Source organism: Vombatus ursinus, unplaced genomic scaffold (assembly GCF_900497805.2).
Source record: "Vombatus ursinus unplaced genomic scaffold, bare-nosed wombat genome assembly UNPS02007408.1, whole genome shotgun sequence".
NCBI lineage: Eukaryota > Metazoa > Chordata > Mammalia > Diprotodontia > Vombatidae > Vombatus > Vombatus ursinus.
This window is the reverse complement of record NW_020947186.1, coordinates 475,191-483,536: the sequence shown is the minus strand read 5'-3', so window position 1 is coordinate 483,536 and position 8,346 is coordinate 475,191. Positions and strand designations below refer to the sequence as shown.

Below are 8,346 nucleotides of genomic sequence, written 5' to 3'. Positions count from 1 at the left end.
TTTGCCAAGAAAACCACAAATGGGGACATGAACAGTTGGGCATGACACAAACAACACAACAAATTAGGGTCTCTAAATAAAACACTGTCCCTCATATGTACAAAGTGATCATTTTATTTCTTCTTTACCTATAATTACTTAATGAATTTCTTTATCTTGTCTAATGTTAATAACTAGCAGGTAGAGAAGTATCAAACAATAATGGAGAAATAGTAGATGATTGCTATATGTCTAATTTATCATAATGGGAAGGCCTCTTGTATTTTCCTGTTACACCCAATGTTGCTTTTGATTAAAGATAAATAATGTTTGCCACATCAAAAAGATACATTCATTCTTGTGGTTTGAGTGCTTTTAACATTAATTGATATTGCATTGTTGTAAAAAAATTTCCCCAATTTCTTGTGATTTTTATTATTTTTAAATTGTTATTAGTATGGCCTATTATGTTTGTAATTCTCCTAATATTAAACCAAATTCATATTCTTAATTGAAATCCAGCCTAATGATGGTGCCAGGATCTGTTGCTTTAGTCACATCCCTGAAACAAAATGGTGAAGGTTGGATTCAATGGTTTTGGCCATATTGGGCACCTAGTGACCCAGGCTACATTCACCTCAGGCAGAGTAGACATCATTTCCATCAATGAACCCTTCATTGACCTTAACTACGTGGTTTACACATTGCTATATGATTCCACCCATGGCATGTTCAAAGGCACTGTCAAGGCTGAAAATGGAAAACTAGTGATCAATGGAAAAGCCATTACCATCTTCCAAGAGTGGTATCCCACCAATATTAAATGGGGAGGTGCTGGAATCGAGTATGTTGTAGAGTCCACTGGTGTCCTTACTACCATAGAAAAGGTTGGGGCTCACTTAAAGGGTGGAGCCAAGTGGATCATAATCTCTGCCCCTTCTTTTAATGCCCCAATGTTCATGAAGGGAGTGAACTATGAGAAAATATGATAATTCACTTAGGATTGTCAGTAATGCCTCCTGCACTACCAACTGCCTGGCCCCTTTGGCCAGGGTCATTCATGACAACTTTGGCATTGTAGAAGTACTCATAACTACAGTCCATGCCATTTCTACTACCCAAAATACAGTAGATGACCCCTGTGGCAAGCTACAGTGTGATGGGTGTGGTGCTGCCCATCATCCCTGTTTCCACTGCTGCTGCTAAGGCTTTAGGCAAGGTCATAGCTGAGCTGAATGGGAAGCTCACAGGCATGGCCTTTCATGTTCCTACTCCTAGTGTATCTGTTGTGGATCTGAATTGCCACCTGGAGAAACCTGCCAAATATGATGATTTCAAGAAAGTGGTAAAGCAAGCATCAGAAGAACCCTTGAAATGCATCTTGGGCTACACAAAGGAGACCAGGTTGTATCCTGTGACTTTAGCAGCAACCTATTTTTCTACCTTTGATGCTGGCACTTGTATTGCCCTCAACAACCATTTTGTCAAGCTCATTTCCTGCTATGACAGTGATTATAGCTATAGCAACTGGGGAATAGACCTCATGGTCTATATGACCTACAAGGAGTAAAGTGGAAAGCCATGGATCTTCATGCCCAGTCAAAAAAGGAGATCCACCTCTGGGGAGCCCACAGTCCTAACCTACCTAGGGATCCTATGTCCCATTCAGATCCTTGTCCCAAAGCACCCCTGTAGTAGTGGGGAGAAGCCTAGAGTCATATATTTTATACAATCAATCAAGTCACCACACTTAGTGAAAAAAATAATAATAAATAAATTAAGATATATTGCTATAGTCTTCATTAATTTTTTATTTTAATCAATACTTTGGCAATTATATTCATTAGAAACACTGATTTAAAGTTTTCTTCTCTTTCATCTCTCCCTGATTTGTGTAATAGGTTAGTATTTGTCTAAAAAAGTAATTTGTGAGAAAGTCTTCTTTCTATTTTTTTTCTACTCCAAGGATCTGCATTTGATATATTAGTTCATCCTATTAAAATCCTGTCATAATAGTTCATTTTAGTTTTCCCTCCATTATATCTAGTATTTTCCCCTCTTCTTCCTCTCTTACACCTTTATTTAAAATGGTGGCAAAGAAAAGGGAAGGAGACCAGTGCTATAAATAGTCTGATCCCAATACTCTGTCTCTCTTTTCTTAACCCAGAACATATCCAAATATATATATATATATATATACATATATGTATATATATACACACACACATATATATACATATATATACACACATATATGTATATATATAGTATGTATGTATTTCTTTTTAACCCCTCATTTACTATCTGCCCTCTGTTACTTCAATTTGTTTTGCTTGTGAGTATCCCCTTCAAAATGCTACCACACAATCATAAACTACCTTCTCTACTTTTTTTTGTCTTCTTCTATTTCCTTAGTGAATCAAGTATATTTCTCTACCAAACTTCTTTTTATCTCTCAGTGTTTGAATATGTGTGTGTATGTGTTCAACTTCTCTTTGCCTGGTTCACATAGAAGTTATGTTCATGAGTTGTTGCTGTTTTTTTTTTCCTTAGCACTCTTACTATCTACAGTGTTCTAACCCATTCAAATCATGAGAAATGGTGAATTATTCCCCTATCTTTCACACTTCTCTAAAATGGAACTAGGTGGCTTAGTAGATATAGCACTGGATTCAGAGTCAGGAAGACCAGAATTAAATCAAACAATAACAAAAAATCATTAAGTGTCTCAGTATTAATGAGTCACTATGCTAAATGCTGGGAATAGATAAAAAAAAAAAAACAAAAGAACATCTCAGCCCTCGAGGAGCTTACACTCTAATGGAAAGCCAGGGGGAGGGTTACAGAGCCGAGATTGCAGAATAAAGGCAGGGACTCACCTCAGCTCTCTTAAATTCCCCTCCAAACAACTTTAAAATAATGACTCAAATTGAATTCTGGAGTGGCAGAACCAACAAAAGGTGGAAGTGAAACAATTTTCTAACACAAGACAATGTCACAGGTCAGCAATAAAGCTTGGTCTTAGCAGGGTGGTAACTGGACCTGGAGCCTAGCACAGACTATGTGGTGCAGGCCCAGGCAATAGCAGCAGGTCCTGGAAGGGGTTCATCAGTAACCACATCAAATTCAGAAGCTATCAACCCACTGATGGTAAGGAAGTTGGAAAACTAGTCAGAAGGAGATTAAAGGGCAATTTTTGCTGGCTCTGGGTGCAGGAATCCATCATATTCTCCATACTGAATTCCAGGTCACAGTCCCAGAGTTAAGAGGAACATTAGCTCACTGGTACCTGTGGCCTCAGGGGTACAAAGGTCCTGGGCACAGTTCCAAAGAGAAGAAGAGTGCTTGTGGTCATTCACAGACCAGAGCACAGGCCAGGGGACTAGTAAACACCTCTTCTTAGATCACACCACCTTGGGAAACTACAAACCCTACAGAACCCCAGATATAGCCCTGAAAAAAGTATCAAGAAAGGTCTAAAGCTTGGGAAAGTGACCCCCTCACACTGTATGCAGAGCCCAAGTGCAGCATAAAGTTATAAATCATGAAAGAGCCTGGGAAAATAAGCAAAAAAATATACCTAACCATAGAACGTTACTATGGTGACAGAGAAGATGAAGATAGAAACTCAGAAGATAATAAAGTTGAAGCAGCTACATGCAAAACTTCAAGAGATATGTAAATTGGTCACTAACCAAAAAAGAATTCCTTGAAAAGTTTAAAATTATTTTAAAAACCAAAAGGGAGATATAAAGAAAAAATGGGAAAAATGAGAGTGATGAAAGAAAATTATGAAAAGAGAGTAACAGATTGGTGAAGGAGGCACAAAAAATACTGAAGAAAATCACCCCTCAAAAAATAGAATTGACCAAATGACAAAAGAGGCACCAAAGTCTATTGAAGAGAAGAACTCCTTAAAAAAGCATAATTGGCCAAATGGAAAAAAGCACAAAAATTAATTGAAGAAAATAACTTAAAATAGTAGAATTGGCAAAATGGAGGAGGTACAAAAGCTCATTGAAGAAAATGACCCCTTAAAAATTCACATTGGGCAAGTAGAAGCTGATGACTTCATTTGACATCACAAAACAATAAAAAAAAATTCAAAAGAATGAAAAAATAAAAGAAAATTTGAAATATTTAATTGAAAAAACCAATTAGCCTAGAAAATAGATCATGGAGAGATAATTATTGTACTGCCTGAAAGCCATGATTTAAACAAAAAGAGCCCAGACATCACCTTTCAAGAATTTAACAAACAAAACTGCCCTAACATTCTAGAACAAGAAGGAAAATAGTATTGAAAGAATCCACTCAACACCTCCTGAAAGATATCCCAAAATGAAAATTCCCAGGAATAATATAGCCAATTTCCAGAGCTCCGAGTCAAGGAGAAAATATAGTCATCAGCCAGAAAGAAACTATTTAGATATCATGGAGCCACAGTGAGGATAATACAAGATTTAGCAGCATCTACCTCAGAAGATCAGTGGGTTTGGAATGTGACATTTCAGAGGACAAGGGAGCTAGGGTTACAACCAAGAATAATCTACTCAGCAAAACTGAATATAATTTTTCAGGGTAAAAATGAAAATTCAGTGAAATAAAAGCCTTTCAAGCACTCCTAATGAAAAGACCAGAGCTGAATAGAAATTTTGATTTTCAAACACAAGACTCAGAAGAAGTATAAAAAAATAAACAAGAGAAATCATAAAGTATTCAATAAGGTGCAACAGTTTACATTTCTACATGGGAAGATGATACTTGTAACTTTTGAGAATTTTATTATTATTAGGGCAATTAGGATACCACATAGAAAGCATGTGAGTTTACTACGATGGAATGATTTGAACAAGAATGACCTGGTGAGAAAAAGGGATGAGTAGGAGAATGGGGAAGGGATAGATACAATAGAGTAACTTATCTCATAAAAAAGGCACAAAAGGTAGAACTTATATAAAGGAAGGTAAGATGGGGGAGGGGCAATCCTTGAACCTTTTTCTCATAATAATTGGCTCAAAGGGGGAATACCATTCATACTCAGGTGGATATAGAAAACTTGCCCTACAGGGAAGTAGGAGGGTAGGGGAATAAAAGAGTAAGGTGATAGAAGGAGGAGGAGGTCAGAAGCAAAACAGACTTTTGAGGAGGAACAAGATAAAAGAAAGAGAAAGATAAATTGGCAGGGAATAAAATGAAGGGAAATACACAGTGAGTAATCATAACTGTAAATGTGAATTGAATTTCACCTATAAAATGGAAGTGGATATCAGAATGCATTAAAAACCAGAATCTGATAATATATGGTTTACAACAAACACATATGAAGCAGAGAGACACATAGAACAATGGTAAGGGGCTGGAATAGAATTTACTATGCTTCCGCTGATTTAAAAAGAGCAGGGTTAGCAATCATGATCTCAAAGCAAAAGCAAAAATAGATCTAATTAAAAAAGATAAGCAGGGAAACTATATTTTGCTCAAAGGTAGCATAGACAATGAAGTAATATCAATACTAAACATAAATGAACCAAATGGCATAGCATTCAAATTCTTAAAGGAAAAGTTTAATGAGTTACAGGCAGACATAGAAAAACTATACTAGTGGGGGAACCTCAACTTTCACCTCTCAGAACTAGATAAGTCTAACAAAAAAGTAAAAAGAAAGAAATTAAGGAGATGAATAGGATTTTAGATAGATTAGCTATAACAGACCTCTGGAGAAAACTGAATGAGAATATAAAATAATTTATATTTTTCTTTCCCAGTTCCTACACAAAAATTGACCATATGATACATCATAAAAACCTTACAACCAAATGTAGAAAAGCAGAAACATTAAATGCATTCTTTTCAGAGAATAATGCAGTAAAAATTGCACTTGATAAAATGTCATGAAAACATAGATTCAAAATTAATTGGAAATTAAATAATTGAATCCTAAAATGAGTGGATAAAAGAACAATCATAGAAATGATCAGAAATTTCATTAAAGAGAGGGGCAGGGAGGTGGCACAAAGGATAGAGCACTGGACCTGAAATCAGCAGGACCTGAGTTTAAATCCAGCCTCAGACCAAACACTTGATATATTATTATTAGCTGTGTGACCCTGGGCAAGTCACTTATTCCCAATTGCCTAAAAAGAAAAGTAAATGTTTCAAATGAAATAATGAATTTTGGGGGCAGTTAGGTGGTGCAGTGGATAGAGCACTGGCCCTGAAGTCAGGAGGTCCTGAGTTCAAATCTGGCCTCAGACCAAACACTAGATATAAAATTATATCTCTAAATTTTTGCATCATGAAACAAAGAAAGAGCAGATCATTGAACTCAGCATACAACTAGCTTTCCTTAAAATAAATAGTATCTCTCTAAAACAATCTGCAAAAATTATCTATAACAGAGATAAGCTAGAAGCCCTCCTAATAAGATCAGGGGTGAAGCAATAATACCAATTATCAGTGCTATTATTGAATATTGTACTAGAAATGTTAGAGATAACAATAAGAAATGAAAAATAAACTGAAGGAATTAGAAGAGGCATTGAAGAAACAAAAGCATCATTCTTTGCAGATGATATGATCATATACTTAGAGATCTTAGAGCATCAACTAAAAGAATAATTGAAATAATTAACAACTTCAGGAACATTGCAGGATATAAAATAAACTTACATAAATCATCAGCATTTCTATATTTTACCAACAAAGTCTAGTGGTAAGAGACAGAAAGAGAAATTCCATTTAAAATACCTGTAGACAATACAAAATACTCGTGAGTTTATCTGTCAAGACAAACAGTGACTATTTGAAGAGAATTACAAAACACTTTTCACACATATAAAGTCACAGCTAAACAACTGGAGAAATATTAATTGCTTATGGGTAAGCCAAACCAATACAATAAAAATGACAACTCTACCTAAACTAATTTGCTTATCCAATGCCAAGCCAATCAAACTACCAAAAATATTTTATACAACTAGAAAAATAACAATTCAACTGGAAAAACAAAAAGTCAAGAATATCAAGTGAATCAAGCAAAAGAAAATGCGAAGGAAAGTGCCCTAGCAGTTCCATATCACAAGCCATTACAGACTTGAATATAGGCAGCTATGTGATGTGGTGACTAGAGCGCTGGATCTGGAATGATTCTCTGTGTAAAGTAATCTGTAAATGCATTAAACAAAACTGAAGTCACCTGATTGGTAATGGGTTTGTTTTCAGTTTCAAATTGGTGAACTTTTTGTATCAGTTATGTCAAGCAACTTTTCATAATTTGGTTTACTGCTAACATAATTTGGTTATTTTTGATTATTGTTTTAATGTGTAAAATTGGCAAAAAGATTATTTGGGTTTTGATTTGCTGAGAATTTGCAAGTGTATAGAAATCTCTAACTATTGGCTTTTTACAGGACAAATTTACAGGACAAATTTAAATTTGAGATATAAATCCTGGGAAAGTTTGCTGTTTAAGGTAAAAGCTCATAGTATTTTATTTTGAGCTGTCTAATGGATCATAATAATCCATCCAATAATCAATAATCCACCATCTGAGAGAAATGCCACAAGCTACTCAGAGAATGTAATACTGGTGGGAAGTCAGCATTGGGAAAATCTGACAGGACAATTTTAGCCTCAGTCTAAGATGGAATCCTCCTGGCTCAGTTTCCCCATTGTGTTCCTTTGAAAAGGAATGTTACCCACCTGGCTATTCCTAAATCTGGCTATGAGATGAATTTGATACTGCATGGTTGGAAAATGGAATTGTCTTAATCCAAACAGAGCTAAGGATGTTTTAGCTTGTCATTTCTGGGCCCTGCAGTCCTTTCTATCAGATTTGTGTCTTCCAGACTGCAAGCCATTCAACTACAGTTCATAGCAAACAGAGGGCACCCGCCAATGTCCCCACCCCACCCAAAGCCCCCCACACCCCCACCTCCCCCACATCATTCCCTGGATGCAGCCTGTGCTGGTTTCTAGTCAACCTCCTCTTTGGGACCCCCTCAAAGCAGGGACATCTCCAATCTTTGATAGGATTACGTTGTTTTCCTGATGTTGAACCATTTTCGCATGCCCGACAATATGCTAGTCCCTATTTTTCAAATAGATCTTTGAAATTGCATGTCCTTAACATCAAGAAATTTAAAAAAATTGATGGGGGTGGTCAGAAAAAGATGTGTTATAATGAACTACATGGTCATAAATGGACCAATATCTTAGATACATCACTGTAGTCTATCTGATAGCATTTAATTAAATTTTTTGAATTGATATTAATTAATGATATCGAACTATAGTTCTCTTTTTGTGCTTTATCCTTCCTGGGTTTAGGTAAGAGGATTGTGTCTCTCAAAAGTAATCTGGTAG

The 8,346-nt window shown here is 35.9% G+C and overlaps 1 pseudogene; it reads left to right on the top strand.

The window, feature by feature from the left end:
• The first annotated feature begins 551 nt into the window (after positions 1-551).
• LOC114033799 lies at positions 552-1,549 on the top strand (annotated as a pseudogene).
• Positions 1,550-8,346: the final 6,797 nt, after the last annotated feature.